Source organism: Ochlerotatus camptorhynchus, unplaced genomic scaffold, assembly GCF_037179485.1.
Source record: "Ochlerotatus camptorhynchus isolate MF236.1 unplaced genomic scaffold, CSIRO-AGI_Acam_v1.1 ptg000196l, whole genome shotgun sequence".
In the NCBI taxonomy this organism is placed as follows: Eukaryota; Metazoa; Arthropoda; class Insecta; order Diptera; family Culicidae; genus Ochlerotatus; species Ochlerotatus camptorhynchus.
Genome location: NW_027040686.1, coordinates 4,721,892 through 4,736,514, shown reverse-complemented (window position 1 = coordinate 4,736,514; position 14,623 = coordinate 4,721,892).

Sequence of the window (14,623 nt, the reverse complement as noted above, 5' to 3'; positions counted from 1 at the left end):
TACTTAATCTCACGTTTATGCCACTTCAGGGATGCAAACATGGTAAAGACATCGAATGCTCTCAATTAAAAACTGTGGAAGTGTATCTAGAACACTAAGTTGAGAGCACACAATAAGCTAATATGCGATAAGCAATAAGCTTGAAATGCGAAAAAGAAGAAGAATGATCTTGTTTACAAGGTGTTATAATTTAAAACGAAAACGAAATTTGTGTTGTCGTTTTTCAAATTGTGATTGAAACGGTTTTGAAACTCTTGTAAAATTTGCGCTAGTAGATGTTCTCAGGCTGTAACACTTCAATCCTGATCATTTTCACAGCACAAAACATCATAGCGATGCATAAAGTTCAATTTCAAGTAAACAAACATCCTGAACTGACAAAACTGTTGATGACATCAACAAGATCTATATACTCAATGTCTTTTGCAAGATGTTTCTACTCTGAAACAGCTCAGCTATAAAAATGGCGAAAACGGCCCTTGCCAACACAGAGAAAAAAAAAGCTACCCTAAATTTAAGTTCTTTTTACTTAATTTGGGTAATTTTGAGTTGTGCATCCCACTCTCACTTTATGTTGTTGTCAAAAACGGAACGAGAGATTAACTCTAAGACTAGAAGGTCCCGTAGAAACGTGCTCAACTTTTTGGTTCAGCTCTGGTACTCTCTTCGGTCCCAAGCTAATCGATTCTCAAATTTAAGTCAATTGAACTTAATTTTGGGTAGAAAATACTCACGAGTAAGTAATTAGTTTTGCCGTAGTCAAATGTAAACAACTATAAGCGCTTTGAGTGGGTTGGTTTATTTCCTTTAAATTCCGTTATAATTGCTTATCTTTTGACAGATACGCGTATTTCGTCTACTACTTGCAGATTTCACAGCGCCAAGTACACAGCAAAAAAAATGTAATATCGATCAATGTAATTCACGCTGATGTATGAAATAATGATGTAATAGCAAAAAGCAGATACAATATTACATCAATGGATATAATTTTGTTCGCCAGATCGATGTACATCTTACAACGTTATATTACACAACCGATGGATTGACCTGGTTGCAGCAGTTTGAATGTAATATTCAACAACTTTTTTTCTGTTTACTCAACACCAGCACTCAAAAAATTCCACACGTCTCACACTTAATTTTGCGCTTACTGTGAAACACATCCATTTCACGTGTGAATCTTATGCTTTGAACCAAGCCTCAACACTATGGATTTGAATTGTGACACACTTGGATTCTATGTGCCTCATATGGTGATATCAATAGCGTTGCACATCATAGTTCAATCACAGACAAACAGACGTAACTCTTTGAAAAACTTGTTCTTGAAAACATAGTATCTCAAAACATATAACCTCAGTAACGACATCTCTCTGGCTTCTCGCGGAAAACAAGCTTGCTCGCTAACTCGTAAACAATATTGTATAAAAGTTCTATCGAATGTATGGAAACGTCAAAGTGATCCGATGCCAGCGCTGCGGCGAGTAATTCGCGGAACTGATATTATTCAAATCAACCGTTAAATGCATGAACGAAGACACACAATGAAGAGTTACGTCTGTTTGTCTGTGGTTCAATATTCTACAATATTCTACTTTAACGACTTCTACTTTACCTAAAAATGAATCGACAAATATATAAACAATACTGCCAGAGGCCAGAGCTTTCACATATCTTTTGGTGTGCTGCTGCCGGAGTCTTCGCTCGATCTCACTGTGCCACGGTTGTTCTTATATATGAGGCGGGTTGATAGGATAAAGTCACAAGTCTTGTTTTCGAAGTTTACCTTTCTGAGCAAGCAATTCACATAGCATTGAAATGCAAAACACTTTAAATCCATCTGTTTTGAACAGTAGTGTGATTCAATGTGCAATACACTTGAATAGATAGTGAAAGATTTTCAACATTTCAAAGTTTGAAACACTATAAATTAACGTGTACAACACATTGAACCAAGGTGAAATACACTTAAAGTAAATGTGATTGTGCATTTAAAAAATCAAGTGTTTAAAACTTCGATCAAACGTGTTGATTTTTTTGAGTGAGTGGTTGTAAGTTCATGAATAAAGTCCCAAACGCAATGTGGACGGAAGCGGAACAGAAACTAAAAGTTTGACAGTTATCACAAATGACATCAAGATGCCTAACCGAAGTCGATTTGGTTTCAACAAGTTTTCAATCCGACAAGTTGGCATACTCAGATCGGGCTTTTCCGTTGCCGTTCCGCTTCCGCTGTCATTACGCTTGGGCCTTAACTGTTGTGTTCCAAAATTACAGCTAGATTTCAGAGTTCCTTAATTTAAATAATCACCCTTATCCTTGTTTGCGTTCGAACCGGATTTTCCATTAAAAAAAAATGTTTTGTATGGAAAATACGGTTCGAACGAAAACGAGAATATGGGTGAATGTTTTGAGTTCCCAGCGTCAAAATAATGAAAATTATTCGAAGGCGGCCATTGATTTGAATCCAATTTGGGAAAGTGAGAGATTGTGCTAACAAATTCTTTCAGAAATGTTGAGCTTATACATACAATGAGATCCATGGAAAGCAACATGTTCGTGACAGATAGAAATATTGAATTTTATGGACATTGAAGAAAGTTATTCATCCATATCGATATTTGAAAAAGAAACCAAGATCTGGAAAATTGTCAAAGCTCTTGAACTTCGATAAACTTACAGGAAAATTTTTCAAGAGAATTTCGATGAGAATTGAGACAACTCTAAGCGTATCCTGAATAGAACTACTAGGAAATTTTGGGAAGTTAATTCTGAAAAGAATTCCATGGACTTTGTGAAGAGAACTTTAGGTGAATTCTATCGTTCTATGGTATCACATGATATTGGTATTACTGTGAAGAATTGTGAGGAGAAGTCCAGGAATATTTTAGGCAAGTTCTACAGGAAATTCTTACCACAATCCTAAGAAAATTCTGAAGAGAACTCGAAAGCAATTCTGGCATGAATACCAAAGGAATTGTGATAAGAATGCAAAGGAATCTGAATCTGAAGATGGTTCCAAAGGAATTAATTAGAAGAAGACGAATTTAATTTTTTTGGCAGAATTCCAAACGAAGATAACGAAGTCTTATGTCGTTTTCGTTTTTACGGTGTAGCTACACCGGTGCTACACGACCGAACACCGAAAAAAATCAGGGTGTAGCTATCGGTTGCACCTTTGTTTACGAACAAATGATGATGAGCTGTCAATGACTTGCATTTATCGCTGCTTACACTACACCGGCCTTAAGAAAAACTGAGGAGAAGTTCTAGGAAACATTAGTAGTATGTTATTAATATGATAGGGGAACCTGCTCTAATGTTGATCTACGGATCTTAAAATGAGATGAGAGATGGGAACTAACTCGACTGGTTTGATTAAAAGTGCAAAGCATCATTAATCAAATGCTCATCGACTACTATGATCGATACTTCAACCACAAAGTCACTCCTCCTCAACCACAATTTTCTCACTCGGGCAAAAGTGAACGTTCATCGACGGTGTCATTGATCAACTCCTTGACATAATTGTAACAACAATCAATACGAAACTAACGATTTTAAATTGGCTCACCACTTTAGTAGCCTATTGGTCCCAAGCAAACGATTAACGTACCCTATTCTAGTTGAAATTCTATTACTACACTATGTTTGTTTTGATTCGCTATGAAAGTTTGACAGATAACATCAGGGGTGTGTGTATTCATGCAGAACATGCAGGGGTGAGTGAAATAGCTTGGGACTGCTTGGGACCGTTGTTCTGGTACTGAGTGAGCCAAAAATAATAATGATTTTCTTCGGGACCCAGTGGTCTTACAGTTACCTCTATGATTGTAACGTGTGCCAATATGCTTAATCATCTTGCTACCACCAGTAGATTTCAGCATCGCTATACAGCTTTGGTTATCTTCATTGATGATTACCGGAGCATGCTTTGAAACACCCTCTCCAACACTAGCCCATAACCTCTTAAGGGCCATCCACATTAGATCCGTTTGCGTAGCGTTGACGTAAATTTGACAGATAGACAATAGATTTAGCTGTCAATTTGCCGCAACGCGTCCGATCCGGATCTAATGTGCGTGGGCCTTTAGGGTTGATGTATATTTCAAAACTACCCAAATTTGGGTAGAATCCACCCAGATCTGCAAAATCTGAACCTACCCAAAAATGGGTAAACTATGTTGGGAGTGACAAGTTGACAAATTAACAACGTCGATCGTATTCATGTCGATCTGGGTGGATTATACTCAAATTTGGGTAGTTTTGAAATAGCGTGTATAGGAAAAACGTCACGATAGGTGGAGGGTGGTAATTTTGTGCTTGATTAAGCGTGACATAATTAATGCATGGGTCCTTAGAGATGGGAACTAACTCGACTAGTTTGATTGAAAGTGCAAAGTGAACTAAATTTATTCATTAATCAAATTTAAAGTGTTTTTTATATTACTTCATACGCGAAGTTAACGATTTTCAGAGTTGGTTGGAAATGCTAACATGAAGCTTTAGTGTGATGATTTATTAGCTAGAGAATGATCTTTAAAAGAGGGTAGGTGGATAGTTCCGTTAGAGTACGGCAGTATGAAAATTGAATAGAAGTTGAAAATGAGCGAAGGGCCATTAATGCGACAGTTTTTTTTTAAAGATCGACGCACATTTTTGCCTAACCCGTACGATGTACGCGGGGACTTGAAGTATGTCTCCAAGTCCACAGGCAAAAATGTGCGTCCCTCTTTTTGCTCATAAACTGACTGCGGCTGTGGAATAGTTCTAGCGACGTTTTCATCACCACCTAAAGCCCCACGTTGCGAGAGCATTTCCAGTCGATGGTGTGTTATAATGCAGTTCTTCTTTACCCAACTATTGTGTTGCTCCTCTCGTCATGACCAACGTGATCATCTCAGAGAGAAAGCAGCAGGGTGGTTGTTGCGTGCTGTACCATCATCAGCATTGTTGACGGCTACTCCCGCCTTGTGCGTCGATCTTTAAAAAAAAACTGTCGCATTAATGGCCCTTCGCTCATTTTCAACTTCTATTCAATTTTCATACTGCCGTACTCTAACGGAACTATCCACCTACCCTCTTCTACAGATCATTCTCTAGCTAATAAATCATCACACTAAAGCTTCATGTTAGCATTTCCAACCAACTCTGATTAATCAAATGCTTATTGACTACTATGATCGATATTTCAACCACAGAGTTTACGGGTTTCATTTCACGGTGAAAACGAAGTGCAGTGCCAAGTGACATCAGAAGCGGCAAGCCAGTTACAGACCCAGTCAGCTTAAGTGGTCTTACTTCCATTTACCAAGGATCCCACTTGGGATGATAGAACCGATTAACTTGGATATCTAAACCAATCGATTATATGGCCTTAAGTGGAATTCTAAGTGGGAATTCCTCAGAAATCTAAACGGGACACATTTTGTTCCCACCAGATTCGTGACTGCGGAGGTGGTACTGGCCTATTTGGCTGAGCCTCCTCAGTGAAAACTGTGGGTACTTATCGGATTTTTTTCGATCACACAATGGAAATGAATTGCATCCCGCAAAATTTTACCGGACTAGTTCATATGTCATCAGCAGCAGATAGGAACTATTGAAAAATTAACGGAAACCTCTATGGAATAATGAAAAAAGATTTTTTCCAGGATATGTAGTAATGCTTCTAGAAAAACTTTAGCCCAGCGCGATAAAAAAAAGATTATTGTCGTATGGAATGTAACTGACGCAGACATGATTTTTTGAGTCACTAGTAGATGCAACACCACCACCAAATCAGTGGGCACCTAGCCTACATGGAAAGCAATCTATTTTCCAACTTTTTAATACTACCAGTATTCGTAGAACTAATTTAAGGCGTCAAATTTACACATGGAAACCCACTCGAAACTACGTTATTTCTCATTAATTAAACAAATATCTGATAAATATTTAGCAAGTTTTGTTAAGACCAACAAAAAACACGTATATCACATTCTATCTATATGTCTCATGACAAATGTTGTATAAAAATAACTAAGACAAACACACACAAAAATGAAAAACGATGTACATCTTTGAAAATTACCTCAGAATCAGAAGTTTCACAAAACAAATTAGTCGATAATACAGATTGAGATTTAAGAAGTAATATTCATCTAGACATATATACTGAAAAAGAAACAAATAATTTGTTCTACACATCTACACCAAACCAACAAGTCGAAACTATACAAAAGAAAGCGATTGAGCTTGAAAAGCATTTTCTCAATAAAAAAAAAAACATTTAAAACAAAATGTATCAAGAAAAACACGCACGAAAGAAACTTGTTGTGCGAGAAGTCATTAGAATCATTGATTTGTACTAAAATAATACACTGTCTTATAACCATGTAAGTGTAACATTTCCATCAAAACATCAAAAACCAAGTGGAGAAAAAATACAATGCAGCGTAGATTTTTATATGCGATAATTATACGAAAACAGATAAGTAAAGCAAACTAGCCGACATTACGCCCACACACCCTTCATAGCGAATGAGAAAAGACTTAAATAAATTTAATCTAAACCTACTATACTCTACCAAAAAAACACTAATAAACGCAACCAGTACAGATGGTGTAAAACCATTCTGAAACCCCAAACAGACGGAAAGCTTATTAGAGCATTCTTATTAAACAATAAACACTCATAGCATACATTTTATCCTAAGTGGAAAGTTCAAAAGAAAAAAGGAAAAGCAAGTTTGCAAGCGAAATGTGATGAATCGTTTCTGATCGGTACCAAAATACACACTAATTAAAACTGCATACGTTCTCCTTACGCCTTTTTTAAGCTAATAGCAAAACAGATGTCTTTATATAAATATATATATTTACAATGCAACATTTCCGTTCGCATTGAATGGTTTACCAAAAACAATAGAATGGCGATAATTTTCATATATTTTTCACGAAAATCATACACAGGAATATTACGTTCATATCATGTATTAGGTCTCCTACAACCGCAAGGATTGATTGAACAGAAAACTGAAGCTGAAGAAGGAAGGTATTTAGTAAAAGTAGTGAAAAATCTGTTTCTAGCGATCTGATATAGTGTTTTAGTGGGTAGCATTTTTCTACTTTACCATACTCTAAGCGTGGAAAACAACTATAAGCTAATTCGTATAGTTGAAGCTGCCAGGAGGGATGGATTAAAGCACAAGCGACGAGGTGATATTTATTTTTAAGCATACCAACTGCAGCAAATATCTTCTATTTTAGTGAAGAGTGAAAGTAAATGAATTAACAAGCAAACCGTAGCAAAATTAGTTACCTTTCACAAGGGTTCTGTCTGACAGAACTAGTTTAATTAATGCAAAATAGAAACAAACAAAAAAAAAGACACCTTAACAGTATAGTAAAATCATAAACTAATCTTGGACATCCGGAAACCAACAATCGATTGAGCAAATAAGAAAAGAGAAGAATAACGTTTAGGAAAATTGGCGTTAAGTTGAGACTAAACAGGCAAAAGAAACTGGTCAACTTTGTACACGAACGACATACGAAAAACCATTTCACTCGTGAAAATAAAACAGTGAAACAACACACAAGACTAGTATTATTCTTAAAATGATGAATTTGAACACATGAAAAATATTCAACTTACATGATAAAAAAAAAACAATTACGAAATTATCAGGAAGAATATACATCTAACACCGTGTAAAATACATTATTGAATAAAATACCAAGAATTAATCTTCTTAACAAAATGATTGGTTTCATTTTGATGTTGAAAAGCATCCATCATATGACTTTCGAACTTCCGCATATTCAGTGCTCTCTTTGCTGTGGACACAGGCAGCTGTGTTTTCTTTTCGGTCCGGGTCGATGTTGCGGTGCTTACTTTTTTTTGTTGCCCCTTTAGAAGCAAACAACTGGAGATGTCGATGTAAATACAACTGACTGTTAGATTCAGCTTCACAGCTAGCTGTAAAAAACTGCCAGTGGACGAAATTGCGACCTTTATGAAAAGCGCTGGACACGGATCTCACTCAGAACATGACTACATACTAGGGTGTCCCAAAATTGCACTATGTCTGGAAATCTGGGGGCTCACCCTCCAAATGAGAGCTAAGGGTGTTACAAACAAACTTTTGTATGGCGGCAACTCTGGGAAATGTTGTTTAGAGGTCGCCCGACGAGATTTTTGAAAAAAGTCCATTTTTCATACCTATTATCCAATAAATATTTTTAGTTCTTCAAATTTCAGTAAAATCTCACCCTTTTATATTCCCGCAGATTCCCAAGGGTCAAAACTATAAGAGAAAAATTGCTACGGTATGTTCTGTGTCCAATTTGTTAGTTACAATTTTTCAAATTCTCTAAAATGTTGTTTTTTGTTGTACATCACTGCATTCAATCATCAAAAGTGGGTATCAAATATAGCGCTATTATCAATCAAATACAGCAGATGTATGGGAAATTTTATAAGCAAAAACTTTGTCGAAGACACAGTAACTTCATTTTTAACCGTTAAAAAGTAATTCGTGATTTACTGTGGAGAGAAAAGTTCAGAATTCCAATACTTGCAGTATGTCCACCAGCAAATCAAACTATCATTGAAATCGATAAATACAAATCACCTACTTTGTTGCAAATCACTTGATAACATTTGTTTCGAAGTTTCTAGAATTCAATAGGAGGATATATGAGCGGAGAGGGATCACACAATTTATTAGTTTCCATTTGATTGCCGTAGCAAGCAGAACCAAAAAATAAAATCAAGTCACCAAAAACCAACCTCAAGTCGGATCTCATCACCGGTATTGCGAGGAAGCATTTGCCCAGAAACCGTTTGTCGTCGGAGTTGGACATCATCAGGTACTTTCGATTCAAGCATGAAACCCAACAACTTTCAATCGGAAAAAGCATTCAAGTTGTGGCTACCGAAGATGTGGAGATTTGGAATCAAGCCGGACTTTCGCACCAGCTCAAGCGGAACGTTGTTAGGAGGGTTGCCAAGCTCGTTGTGACATGGCAACGTCAAAGTAAGGCCTTCAAGAAGAAAAATCAGAGCTATTGCCAGCTTTTAAGAAGTGTAGGATGCGGTTGAGTTACTTCTTCAACATAAGCGTGAACCACATCGATGAAGAGCTACGAAACGATACTGTCCGTGCAGAATTCTGGAGCCAGCAGGTGAAAAACAAAATTCCGGATGAGTTTCCGTAAAGATTCTCAAGCAGTGTACCATTGATATGCAAGCAGCTTCGGTAGCCAAAATTGAATGCTTTGTCCGATTGAAAGTTGTTGGATTTCATGCTTGAATCGAAAGTACCTGATGAAGGCCAACTCCGATGGCAAACGGTTTTTGGGCAAATGCTTCCTCGCAATACCGGTGATGAGATCCGACTTGAGCTTGGTTTTTGGTGACTTGATTTTATTTTTTGGTTCTGCTTGCTACGGCAATCAAATGGAAACTAATGAATTGAGTGATCCCTCTCCGCTCATATATCCTGTTATTGAATTCTAAAAACTTCGAAACAAATGTTATCAAGTGATTTGCAACAAAGTAGGTGATTTGTATTTATCGATTTCAATGATAGTTTGATTTGCTGGTGGACATACTGCAAGTATTAAAATTCTGAACTTTTCTAGGCCACAGTAAATCACGAATAACTTTTCAACGAATAAAAATTAGGTTAAAGTGTCTTCGGCAAAGTTTTTGCTTATTAAATTTCTCATATTTCTGTTGCATTTTATTGATAATAGCGCTATGTTTGTTACCCACTTTTGATGATTGAATGCAGTGATGTACAACAAAAAACAACATTTTAGAGAATTTGAAAAATTGTAACTAACAAATTGGACACAGAACATACCGTAACAATTTTTCTCTTATAGTTTTGACCCTTGGGAATCTGCGAAAAATATAAAAGGGTGAGATTTCACTGAAATTTGAAGAACTAAAAATATTTATTGGATAATAGGTATGAAAAATGGACTTTTTCCAAAAATCTCGTCGGGGCGACCTCTAAACAACATTTCCCAGAGTTGCCGCCATTAAAAAGTTTGTTTGTAACACCCTTAGCTATCATTTGAAGGGTGAGCCCCCAGATTTCCAGACATAGTGCAATTTTGGGACACCCTACTACATACCGTATAGCGGTGGAAAAATCTATGTTCATCAAGTTCAAATCAGAGGAATCCATGCTTCATTGCTTATTGCACAACAGTGACCAACTAATTTTCTATTATACCGATGGGAAATCAATCGAGGTACGCATGTCAGCTGCGGGAGTACCGTTCCACCAGAAGTCCCGGATAGCTTCCATTGCTTCCATTTATTAACGTCTCTTTAAACAAACCACCTTGAAGATGCGGATATAGTTCATTCAAGACGGCCAAATCGCAACCAGCACCAAGCCGATTAGCATGTCCAGGTAGCGATAATCACGCGCTACTTAGAGTTGGCTATAACCTTTTTGCTCTGTCATCGTCATCACTGACACTAGCGACTTATAAACAATAGTGCATTAGTGACGACGATGATCCCTCGTTCTTGTTCACATTACTGACGGCAAATATCACCGCTAGAAATCTCACCGGACACCACGTGGAGGTAAGAATCGGAGTTCAGGTGCACAGAGGTCGCAAATCGCCAATCAGGGCAGAGTCCAACAACCATTGATAGGCGTTCTTATGCACCTGCTTTACCCGGCACCCGGATAGCGATCTAGCATTGGTGCTAGGGAAATACGGTGATGGAAGGCTTGTAGTTCGGGAGAAAATTTCCTGCCTCCTTGGGCCTCGATATGCTGACAGGTGTACGGGGAATTTACATGACCGTAAAAAAGGAGATTCCCAACTCAATCGGAAAGGAAATATATTCTACCAAGGGAACAAAAATTTGTGTTTCCTTTGTAAGATGGAGGGGATGAACTCTTGCCCGAAGTGAAAAATAAACTACTGATCTATCATTAGGAAAACTGTATCAATTAGTCTTAGTATAGCACGAGAAAAATGTCGTTGGTAACATTGTAATTGTAATTGTTCAGTGAATAGGCTGTGCCAACCGATAAGTTGGCTTATCTACCATAGAGGTAACTCTAAGACTAAAAGGTCCCGAAGAAACGTGCTCAGCTTTTTGGCTCAGCTCTGGTACTCTCTTCGGTCCCAAACTAATCGATTCATCCCTCGAAACATAGGAAAATCAACTAATCCCTCATTTTATCTGTCAAACTTTCATAGCGAATCAAAACAAACATTGTGTAGTACTAGAATTTTGACTAGAATGAGGTACATGAATCGTTTGCTTGGGACCAATAGGCTAGTCAAGCAGCGAGCTAATTTAAAATCGTTAGTTTCGTATTGATTGTTGTATCTACTGTGCACTCGTCAGCTCGTGCGATACTCTAGACACACATGGGTGGTCATATCCGGGTCCTTCTCTGGGTAGGCTCGTGTCCGTCCAGGTTCTGGTACATTAACTTATCTCTATGCATGTTAATTATACTTTATAAACTCACCTTTTGATAATAAATTCGATAATGCTGAAACTATATGAAGGTTAGTGATTAGGTGTGTGCTGCGATGGATTGGTAATTGAAGGAAATGAGGTTCTGATGTGGAATATAGCGCAGACTACAAATCAAGAAGACAAGCAACTCTGCCAAAAATCAGGAGACAGTAACGGCAACGCCTCTTCTGAGCAAAAGTGGAACCCGTGTATGATGTGTGTGTTAATTCACGAGTGTATTCACACACATAGGTAGAAATATATAGCTGTCAATTGTTGGTTTTGTTATGATTGTCGTAAAAAGTGAAAAGTTTCTTTGTTTGCTTTATGCTGACAACGAGTGAAATTCCACTGAAATTGAACAGATGCGTAAGTAAATTTGTTTTGAAAATTAAAATAATGGCAATGATGCCATTCACAATGATGGTGGAAGCTTTCTTGATCATTTAATTGCTATATCAACCTTTCACTTTTACTAAGCCCTTTAGTGATGCATTTATGGGTATTCTTATGGTGCATTAGTAAAATGCATGCCCGTTCCGCACGGCTTTGACACCTGACCACAGTAGTTGTGACGCTTGGCAACTTGGCACAGTACTCGCTGACCATTTGAATGTCATTGGCCAATCCGACACTGATCGCGCACGGGCAGAACTTTTCCTACGTTGTGTTTATTTAGGGATGTATGAATAAAAGACACAGTTTGCTTCACCGTCCTGCCATGGCGGAGGTATTCAAGATACTACTCTATTTATTGATAGTGTATAGGGATACAATACAACACACAGCTGGTAGGGTAGGAACACAGGTAGTGGACGTTTGCACAAACATACTCCCCCCCAAAACCAACGGTTTTATACTGTACACATGATATTAAAAAAATGACTTTAATTATTCTAAAACATTTGTCAATGCATTGTCGGGGGCAATAAATCATCAATATTGCCACAGCGTAAGCAACCTGCGTGAACGGCTTCTGTTGTGATCTTTCTTTTGCTGGTTCGATGTATTGTTCGTCCGTACAATAAACTGATGACACTATAGTGATCACATATAACTGCTCAAGAATCCGGAAAACGCACTCGCCGTTGAATTGAGCATGTTTCTCGGCCAAGAATGCTGCGGTTCACGATGAGCCAAGAGCGAACATGCTCTGCTAGATGGCTACCTTGGTGGCCACACCATCGTAGCCGGGAGGGAAGCAGAATCCTCAGAGTTGATGCTGATGCACTAAGAAGTGTTTCTCCGGAATTGCAACGGAAAGGACAATCACATCGAAATTCGATAAAACGTTGTCCGCGGGTATCGAACGGCTGGTCTCGGCACCATTATGATCGCGCACGGGCAGAACTTTTCCTACGTTGTGTTTATTTAGGGATGTATGAATAAAAGACACAGTTTGCTTCACCGTCCTGCCATGGCGGAGGTATTCAAGATACTACTCTATTTATTGATAGTGTATAGGGATACAATACAACACACAGCTGGTAGGGTAGGAACACAGGTAGTGGACGTTTGCACAAACAGACACTGTTGTTATCATTCTCTGAAAGGGGTCGATTCCAAAAATTGTTAAAGCATACAGAGGATCACTATCCGATGGTTTCATGTTTTGACAACATCTAAAATGAAAATATATTCTTTATCATTACGTACCGTTTGGAACCATTCATTTTTATTTTCTCCAACATTGGATATTGCTACGCCTTCCGTTGGATCGTGCTGTAGGTACTGGATCTTTCTTTTTATTGAATCCTTGAATTTTCAGCAGCTTCCGAATGACGGTAGTTCATTCAATAGTGATGCAAGCTGCCACTTCCTTATAATTCAAGAGCCACAAGTGAAAAGGGCATACAAGCTTTTTGTAAACAAACCTTTGTAGGCCCTTTTCTCGCCAACGAGGGTCGCCCACGTAAACCAACAACATCATTGGGAAGGGGATAGCTTCCCCTACCCGCTAATGTTAATGATTTGCGTTAGTGTCATATGGGTGGCGAGAAAAGGGCATAAAAAGGTTTGTTTACAAAAAGCTTGTATGCCCTTTTTACATGTTGTTCTTGAATTGATTGCTTTTAACAGGCAAAATAAACAATATTTCGATTCCTAGTTCAGAAGCAAAAGTTACTTTCACTAGGTATCGATACGAGTTCAAATCCTCTACTTGATCCACCATTACAAGTTTTTAGGTTTAGAGTTGGAAAACCACAGGCTTGCTGGGATTAAGTTACAAATTGCCGCGAAATTTTGTAGAGTAAAACAAAAACAACAACAATAGCGGCACCGGTGGTGTAGTGGTAAGCGTGATTACCTCTCACCCCAGCAGGCCTGGGTTCAATCCCAGTCGGCGTCGCCGGGATGTTCTGAGACATAACATTTCTGATCACTGATAAAACCGTTGGTCCTTCTTCTTCTTTTTTCCTTTATTTAACGTCGGTCTCTGTTCCGCAATCTAGTGCCAATCACCGACGGACATCGATTGCCATCCATTGACGGCAATCGAATGTGCAGGAAGGCAGCTTCCACACATGCGTAGGATATCACACCCATTCAACACCGGGACTAACGGCTTTATTTCCCTTCCGAAGGAAGTCGTGACCAGAGATTTTTATGCCTCAGAAAAATCCCACCGACCTCGGCTAGGATTGAACCCAGACCCATCGGGGTGTTAGAAAGCAGTCACGCTTATCACTACACCACCGGCGCCGGCTGCCGTTGGTCCCCGGTTCATGATTTGATGGGTCGATAAGTAGGTTCCAGGTGTAGGAGCTGCCTTCCTGGCGTCGGTAGCATTGGTGTGCTCAGCACGGAAAACAAGATCGACGGAAAACAAATCAAAGGAAAAAACAACAACGAGTACCGTGTTATGATTACTCGTTTCGGTGACATTAGGTCACACACACAGTCACTGTTTATGAGCAGTCTTATTAACACTTGTGTTTCAAAGTTCCACCTTTGATTGACAGAGGCGCTGTTATCAGTAACGTTTGATTTTTGTATGGGAGAAGGGAACTGTTGCCAGTCTTCTTGATTTGTAGTCTTCGGCTTAGGTAAATTTTTAACAGTATAAGCAATTTTAACAGTTATGTGATAGCGGCGCCGATGTTGTAGTGGTAAGCGTGATTACCTCTC